Raw genomic sequence first — 9,799 nt, 5'->3', positions numbered from 1 at the left:
TGGACCTTCTACAGCCTCCTCCTCCACTGCTGGAGTCAGAGCCACTGGACCTGCTACAGCCTCCTCCTCCACTGCTGGAGTCAGAGCCCCACGACCTGCTACAGCCTCCTCCTCCACTGCTGGAGTCAGAGCCCCACGACCTGCCACAGCCTCCTCCTCCACTGCTGGAGTCAGAGCCCCACGACCTGCTACAGCCTCCTCCTCCACTGCTGGAGTCAGAGCCACTGGACCTTCTACAGCCTCCTCCTCCACTGCTGGAGTCAGAGCCACTGGACCTGCTACAGCCTCCTCCTCCACTGCTGGAGTCAGAGCCCCACGACCTGCTACAGCCTCCTCCTCCACTGCTGGAGTCAGAGCCCCACGACCTGCTACAGCCTCCTCCTCCACTGCTGGAGTCAGAGCCACTGGACCTTCTATAGCCTCCTCCTCCACTGCTGGGGTCAGAGCCCCACAACCTGCTACAGCCTCCTCCTCCACTGCTGGAGTCAGAGCCCCACGACCTGCTACAGCCTCCTCCTCCACTGCTGGAGTCAGAGCCCCACGACCTACCACAGCCTCCACCTCCACTGCTGGAGTCAGAGCCCCACGACCTGCTACAGCCCAGTTATGGAGATGGTTGAATATTTGTATGACTACATTATATCTGAGTTAAGCCTTGCAAAAAGTGTTTTATTGAATAGATTGAAAACATTGAAAATACATAAAAGCAAATTAACAGAAAAGCTGTTCTAAATAGTAATCAAATCTAAATAGTCTAGGTGAAAGTCTTCTTACAACTCGAAAGCTTTATTAGAGAACAGTGTACTGTGTACATGCCCGCCTTGGGATAAGGGCATGTAAACAGTGTACTCGTTTTTACATGAAAACCTTTGGGAAGTGACCGATAGGCAGAAAAAAAGGCTCTTACATGTGTGGCATGGTGGGTTGATGGTCGGGTAATATGATTTGGTGTCGAAAAAAAATTTCAGTCAAAAGATTTTTTTTTGCTTTAATCCCTGAGCTGATATTTTAGGAAAAAATGTCTTTGCAGAAGGTTGAAACTGTCCTGAGGTCCAATCCAAAGGGTGAAGAAATCTTAAAAGAGTATGATAAAACTAAAACGCTGTCAGATGCAACACGTAGACAGATGGTCAACATTTTGGTTGCTGAAATGACAGAATCACATGGGTAAGAAATCACTTAATCCACCAAGGGAAACACACATGGCTAGAATGAAGCTGCTATGCCGCTACTTCCTCACAGTGTCTTCAAACTCTCGGAAAAGTTCAAAGGTCAACGCCAGAGTCTTGGATGTGGCACAGAAACATTAGCGTAGCATTGCCAAGGAAACAAAAGCAACATGTCTGACAACACCGACAAGATTTACAATGCACCGTCAAATCATAAATCAGAAGTTTGGCTGAGATTTGTATTTTAGAAGGACAGAAAGTTGGACCAAAAGTAGGCCGTTTGCAAGTTCTGTAGAACAGCATTTAAACACAGCGTTAGAGACAGTACCTGGTAAGACAGCATGATGAAACCTGTGCAGACGACGAGGATGCTAGTAAAGCTAGCACTAGCAAGACAATGCAAGGCAAAGACACACAAGACTTTATCCAGCCACAACGTAGCGATGTCTAAGGTAATTACGGCATCTATAGGCCGTTTTATTGCTAAGGACTTATGACCTGTCTGCTTTTGAACGTGTTGCTATCATTAGCTGTATTCTGTGTATCAGATATTCTGTCAATGCAATTTGTAAATTGTGACTTTGTTGTTCTGTTCTGTACATGTGACATCTATTGCATGTCTGCCCATCCTGGGAGAGGGATCCCTCCTTTCCTGATATTTCTTCCATCTTTATTTTTGCCCTGTTAAAAGGTTGTTTTTTTTTCTCAATATGGCACGTTTTTCCTCACTTGAGTCAAGGGTCCAAGGACAGAGGATGACTGTACAGATTGTAAAGCCTGCCTCAGTGGGCTTTACAATGTGATAGCAATTTTGGGCTATATAAAAAATGAAAATGTATTTGATTCTGTTACTGCTGGTAGTACTGCACACTGTTAACTGTCATTGTCTACTAAAATTACGTAAATCAAAATCAAATCAATTTGAAATATATAGCCCAAAATCACAATCATATTGCCTCAGTGGGCTTTACGAACTGTACAGTGAATGACATCCTCTGTCCTTAGACCCTCGATTTAAGCTAGGAAAAACTTGCAATATTGAGAAGAAAAAACAACAACGGGGGAAAAAAAGATGGAAGAAACCTCAGGAAGAGCCACAGAGGAGGGATCCCTCTCCCAGGATGGAAAGACATGCAATGTTGCATGTACAACAGAACAACAAAATCTAGTGTTTCTACATGAAACAAAGAATTGTATCGGATTGTATTGTACCCAAACTGGATCAAATCGTACCACATCGGAATTGAATCATATCGAATTGTTCCACGATAGAAAGAATCGTCCCTGAATCGTATCATAGCCCATGTCTCTAGATACATATTCAATTGTCTTATATGGAAGAGATGCACACCGATACTGTGTCTGAATGCGTGAGCAGGAACATAACTATGATCCTGAGGCCAACACTGGCTATTTTGCTTTGGAGACTCAAGACAGTACAATGCAACACCTGTGACGGCTTCAGTTGGCTTTCCAGACCTAATTTCCAAGACCACCCAACAAACTACCGAGAATCTCTGTTAGTTAGTGATCAGCTCTTTGGTGAGGAGTGCAGGGAGGCTCTCTCCATTATGAGACACTCAACAGATAAATCTGTGGTTAAGAAGACGAAGATAAGAGCAACCTTCAAGCATAGACAGAAGCTGGTTCATGACCCGGATGCAACATCTTCAGTGTTGGATGTCCCCCCTTGTTTCCTTGACACAACTGGATTGGTATGTGTATATATTATTTCATGGTATTTCAAATATTTTGATGAAGTATCTGGAAAGTTCCTCACATAGTGGCCATCATATTTGAAGCACAGAGTCATCGCAGAATCGCATGTTCACATGTTTTGTTTGTAAACCTCACCACAAAAATTGTTCAGTTCTTTGTCACCACTTAAAATTTCAGCATGGTTTATATTCAGCAAAAAACTTGTGCTTGAAATGTGGAGAGCAAGGATATTCTTCATCTTTTTGTACATACAATGGCTTCAGAAAGCACCTTAATGCTGTACACGTGCAACAACATGATGAACAAGTGGATACTAAACAGGAGGCCACACAAAGACATTTTGAGGTCGAGTTTTCAAGTGATCAGCCAGCAACGTCTGTATCCACGCTACATTTCACTTGTTACACAAAACTTGCTTGATAGAATGTGTTGATCAATTGTTGCACACTCACAAGCTTCTGGACTTTCTGAAAGCACTGTCCAAACAATAGTTTGGTCAGTGGAGGAAGTTGTCAATGATGTTTAAAGTCAAGCACAAGAAGTAGTTCTCCGAACATTTTCTTCGGAAACTAAGGAGTCCGACATTTATAAGAATATGGGGCACAATTTAAATCAATTAGCTAATCCCTAAATCCCTAAGCCTAAATAATTTGTCCTTGGTGTTAGATTGGATACACGCATATAGAGCCACAGGTGTCTAGAGCCAGATTCCTGTAACAGACAAGTACAAGCATGTACCCATTTTAGGTACATTAAAATCCATTTTTTAAAAATAGTGATATAAGACAGTGCTTTTTGCAAGAGAAACTGAGTAAAAACGGGACATACAAAGACATTAATAATGGGTTATATTTCCACAGCAGAAGCATGCTCTACAAATTTTGCTCTATTACGATGATTTTGAGACAGCTAACCCACTAGGTTCTAATACCCCTTTTCCACTGGTCAAAAATCCCACTTAAACCCACTAAGATCGGGACCGGTTACCTGATTAAAAATGGCTACATGTCAATGAACACACTGTTAGACAGGATACACAGTTTTAATTATGGTTGCATGGAATGTAAAAAAACGACCAAGGGGTTTAAAAATTGATGATAACATCAAGCACTTAGGTTTAAACGCCATTCAGTCATTTTTGTTTTCTGCAATACCCCACTTACCTTTGGTGATGTGGTTGAAAGGGAAAATAATCACTAGAACTGAATGGTGAATGTGCCAAGTCTTGTAAAGCGCTTTGAGCTGTCAGTAGACTGGAAAAGCCCTATCCACCTTATTCCTGGGGTTGTTGCTGTAGAAACGATTATAGGTGCAACTTCCGGTTTTCACCGGAAGTAGCAGTGAGCCATTGTTTGCTAGCGGTTTTTGTTTCCCGTAGCGGTTTATTTGAAAGTTGTCTCTTACTGTTTTCTTTTCTAAACGATGATCAGCTAACCCTAAAATGTCCTTGCGCAGCTCGGGAACATGTTGCGCTGTTCGTGTTTGTACTAATAACCACACAAAGTTAAATCTGTAGCTACAAGAACAATGTTTTGAACATGCACCACGGACTAAGAGAGAATGTTGTTTCGAGAATCGGTACAGTTTCCACCGCCTACCGAAGGATGAGGAACCCAGAAGGATGTGGCTGAAAAATCTTAACTTGAAAAGACCACCTAAAACGTTATACATGTGCTCTTTTCACTTTGTTGACAAAAAATATTACTACTTACTTACTTATAGAATTATTATAATATATATTATATTATAGTATATTATATATTATATAATATTATGAATTATTAATACTTACTTATTACTGTCCAGGCACTGATACACCTCAGAGCTTTTCAGATTATTCATTGCCTCCCCGTCCGAAGCAACAGAGTTAAGAAAGTAGCTAAAAATGCAACTGTCTGTTATCTTAGGCCACTTCTTCATGTCATCCTCCACCTCTCTATATGAGTAGGCAACGGAATTGTAATGTCTCGTTTAAGCTCTTACAGCTGATGTTCCCACATGTTTTACCTCTCTAACCCTCATGAAAACCGGATTAGCGTCTACCGTTACCATGTAAACAAACGCGACCGGAAGTCGCACCCATAATTCACGCAAGGCATCATGGAGGCTAGGAATAAGGTGGATAGAAATGCAAGACCATTTACCATGCCATTTGAAGCAAAACAATATTTTTGAAAAATGTTAACCCTCTAGGCGCCAAAGTCGCATTATTGCGACAGGCAACATTGCTGATTAAAACAGCCCATATCTTTAAATCTACTGCCTTGTGCTGTTACTGCTTGCTACAACTAGATGGGCACTAGATTCAGCTTCAATCCTGACGTCATTTGTGTGTTTCTATGCAAAATACCTGAGAAAAAAAAGTTTGAAACCCGACACCAGCTGTCAGAGCGACAGCAGCTAAGTGGCAGAGTGGGAGAGGAGAGAGCCGCGGCGCGATGGCAGAAGTGTGCTGGACAGATAGAGAGACAGATAGCTATTTTTTTAATAAAAAACAAAATGCCCAAAAGACTTTACAGTGCAGATTAGGTGCTTGCACAGATCTTTGCTGATCGCGATTCAGAAGGGGACGATTTGCCCTCTCAGAGACGAGTGACTGACGATGCTGCAGCTGCACACACTGTCACACAAGCAACACACACTGATCACGGCGAGAGTTTTCTTTTCTTTTTACAAATTAGATTAGGAAATGTACTCCTATCAGATTCCTGTTCCTTTATTTTGAGGATGAGATGACAATATAAATATTTTTTTTCTGTGTAAATATGTTCAAAAATCAGACAAACTTTAGGTCATTATGAATATTTTTCTCATTTACACTATGGATTTATCTCTCACCGCTTCCAAGCTACAGCCTTTTGAAATCTTAAAATCCAAACGGAATATTTTCCTAAATAAACTCTGGCGCCTAGAGGGTTAAGATTTGCAGGTTGTAGTTTTGGACCCAAATGCGGACACCAGAGCAGGCAGAGGTTTGCAGGAGGTGCAGACAGGTGAATGGAGCAGCTCCAGCTCTGGCTTGACTCTGCTGGGGGTGCAGTGGAGGCAACTCACGGTGGTGCTGGTGGATTGCGCAGGGGGAGGGACCAGAGGTTTGCTGGCAGTGTTTCTATTTCTAGAGTGTGATCTTCACTCCATCATTGTCTCCGTGCCACTCTGAGTGTTGGCCATGTACCGCTGGGAACTGACAAAATAATCTGGCAGCAAGCAGGGTGAAGACCACAGTATTTAAATAGGTGCTGATTGCCAATGCGCTGCAGGCGTGTGAGAGCATCAGCAGCTCCAGTGGAGGGGAAAACCCCGCCCCACCTTTCCAGCACCTCAGAAGCACAATAAGCACCAGAAAACAAACAAAAAGAGATCACTGGTGGAGACCGGATTCAGGTGGGACACATGGAATGTGGGGAGAACAGGTAGGCAAGCTGGTAGCTTGAGACAGACGGTGGACAGGTTGATAATTTTGTCGACCTTGAATGGACAGACAAAAACGGGGAGGAAGTTTACAAGACACCACTTGAAGTGGGAGGTCCCAGGAGGAAAGCCACACCTCTTGCCTCAGTTTGGTACAGGGGAGCTGGTGAGCGGTGACGGTCCACCAGGCATTGGTTGCGCTGGGGGAAGAGATGAGGACGGCATGGGAGCTCGCCAAACCTCCTTTCAACAGGCAACATGAGTCTGGATGGAGGGAACAGCAACCTCACCTTCCTGAGAGGATAAAAGAGGGGTTAAAAGCCGTAGGCTGCCATGAATGGACTCATCCCGACGGCTGAGCTGGTAAGATGGTAAGTTATGGGAATATTTGACCCACAGGAGGAATGTGGACCAGGTGGAGGGGTGCTGGGCAGTGACGCAGTGGAAGGTGGCCTCAAGGTCTTGGTTGGCTTGCTCAGTTTGTCCATTTGACTGGGGTGGTATCCAGAGGTGAGTGTGGAGGTAGCGCCCAGCGCTTTGCAAAACGCCCACCGAAACCTGGGATGTGAACTGGGGTCCCTGATCAGCGACGATGACACTAGGGAGGCCGTGGATTCAGAAACATGGAGTGTGAGGAGCAAAAGGTGGAGCTAGTTGATCTATGACACAAAGAAGCCCTCTCTCTCTCTCCGTCTCTCTCCAAGGCGTCAACCTCTACCACAAACTGAAGGGAAGGGTCGGATGCTGGAGAACAGGTGTGTTGGTGAACAGTTTTTTTTTAATCTCAGGAAGGCTGCACTAGCCACAGGGAACCAAGTGAATGGCAAGCTTGCCAACTTGAGACAGCGGCTGATGCCCAGTCAACGTGAGGGTTATGTAGTCTGAGCCAGGGGTGGCCAAGAACCACAGGTGAGGTAGGAGAGGGAATATCGAACAGTTGGATAAGTTCGATGAGTCAGGGTGTTGACTGTTTTAGGAAGTCAAGGGCAACAATGGAAATCTGAGCTTGTTCCACCAGAGTAGAGTCAATAAAACTGTCGTCGGCACTGGAAAACATGCATGGGGAGGAGCTCACGTGACCACTGGAGAGAGGTAGGCAGGGGTATGCATTTATGAGAGCTAGATGTCTGGCTCGCTAATGTACTTGCATTCACTGGGGAGCCTGTCCTTTTGTCATAGAGGGGCATGAGGCGTGGAAGTGTCCAGGTTATCCACAGTTTGTTCATGACGTGTCGTTGATGTTCCTCAGGTGACAGACGAGTCCAACCCAGTTGCATGGGTTCCTCTGTAGCAGCAGGGGGAGGTCTGGGGTTAGGTCAGGGGCATGAGACTGGTCTGTGCTCCAGGGCAGGGTGAGGAGCCTGGCAAAAGGTGGCGCTAGCTGACCTATGACACAAAGAAGCCCTCTCTCTCTCCCCGTCTCTTTCTAATGCGATTGTCAATGTGAATAACAAGTGAGATTAATTCTACAAGGGTTGATCACTGTTCTCAGTTGGCTACCTCTCCGCCTGTATTTTGAACTACGTACAGTACAGTAGAAGAACAGTAAGATTAATATAGCTATTGTAGCCTATGCAGAATAAGCAGAGGTAATAAATATTTAGATGTAAGAGACGATGTAGTAAATGTCGCCTAAAAAGGGATCATATACACTATAAAATTGCTGATTAATGAAAGCAGTATAACTGTTAATCATTGTAGATAAAGATCAGCTGTGCTGATGAGTCGTTGACACAGCACCTGCTACCGTAACATTACTAGCTTAAACTGACTGTAAAGTCAGCAGACATAATAACTATATCAGTCCATGAAAAAATATTTTTTTCCAGCGGATATATCTTAGTTACAACATGATTGAGCTAGCAAAGCAGTTGTGTGTTCCTATGTGTGGTATTTATTCAGTTTTGGGAAATTGCGATGTCTTGAAAGCATAAGCTGAAGTTGGCTGTAGCTGACAGGGACTAGTTAACGCCAGACGTCATGTATTTCCATTGAAACGGGGACAAACACTAGCAAAACACTTACACTTTGAGAGCGTATTGTTCCACATTATGGATACATTTTTCTAATGTATTTTATTTTTGTTGTTGTTGTATAATCACATTATTAAACGAGAGGATGTGCTTTACCGTCATTATTGTCACTTCAGTGATACTAACGGAACTTGCCGCAAGCACCTCGTTCCTGACCGCATCACTGTCATGGCGATAATGACGGTAAAGCACACCCTCTCGTGTAATAATGCTTAATTCAAACGTGTCTCTGAATCAAACATCGAAGTTCAGACGATGACTTAATTTGTTTAAAACAAAACAAAGACCTCCCTGTCAATTTTCAACAGCATAGTCCTATAAATTATGTATTTATAAAATATTTAATCCTACAAAAGCAGACTCTTGCATTGTGACTGCTCAATGAACTTGCTCATTTTCCTGGCAATTATTCCACTGTCTTCACCGCCATCCACATGGCCAAATCTATGCTCCTCCAAGTTAAAAAGGACTCTGCGTCCCCCTGACCAAGAGGACGATAGATGTAGCATACTGCCTGCTTGAAGCAGAGCCATTAATCACATCAGTGCCATTACTGAATGGGACTCGGTCAGCAGAGCAAGAAGGGGGGGGGGGGGTAGGAATACCTCTTATTCAGTTAAGATGAAAAGCACAGACTGACAATGACTGAGGGATGTCCCTTATCCAAATGGAAGCAGATTTTTCTATTCATTTGGACCTTTACAGGACATTTTCAGGGAAACAGTTGGAAACACAGCAGCTACATTCTTCCTCTGACAAAAGTATCTACCACTCATAATAGCACATTGTTTCGGTTTCTCTCCTCATGGAGAGACATGGAGTCTAAGTAATTGCCTGCAATGAAACAAGCTGTAAATGTAGATAGTTCAGCAATTGAAAACCTCCAAGAGATTTCCAACTTTTCTTCGACTCACTTGACCTATAAACATGACAGTGATTGATGTTTAGTCCAACATTTACCCGAAAAGTGTGGGCCATGTGTTGAAGGTCAGAAGCCACTGGGGGTAGGGGGGATGCTGCTTGGTAAAGCAACAGATGCCTGGTGTCAAAAGTCACCATGCATCCCCCCTCCTCCTCCTCAGACAGAAGGGAAATAGGGAGGGGCAGACGGCCTCTGGGCCCCTTTGAGGGCCTAAACAAAAACACTCTTTTCCCTGCAAGCTTCTGATGCTCCAGGCTTTGTCTTCTTCTTGAAACCTGATGCCTGGAATTATCAATGGACTAGCCAAGGGTGCAAAAGATAGTGTTTGATGCAGGTAGTTTATAAAGTGAATCTGTAGAACACATGCGTCCATACATTTAATTTTTCTTTAATCTGATTGAAATCCTTCTGATTAGAGATTCCAACTTAAAGGTCCAGTGTGTAATATATCAAGTATTTAACGGCATCTAGCATTGAGGTTCTAGTGTAGATGGGCAAGAAAAATCGCAGCTCAAGAAAAGCATCCACTTTGTTGCATCTAGACT

Source organism: Pagrus pagrus (assembly GCF_965226575.1).
Source record: "Pagrus pagrus genome assembly, chromosome: 16".
NCBI classification, from domain to species: Eukaryota; Metazoa; Chordata; class Actinopteri; order Spariformes; family Sparidae; genus Pagrus; species Pagrus pagrus.
The sequence above is the reverse complement of the archived record's forward strand: the minus strand, read 5'-3'. Positions refer to the sequence as shown.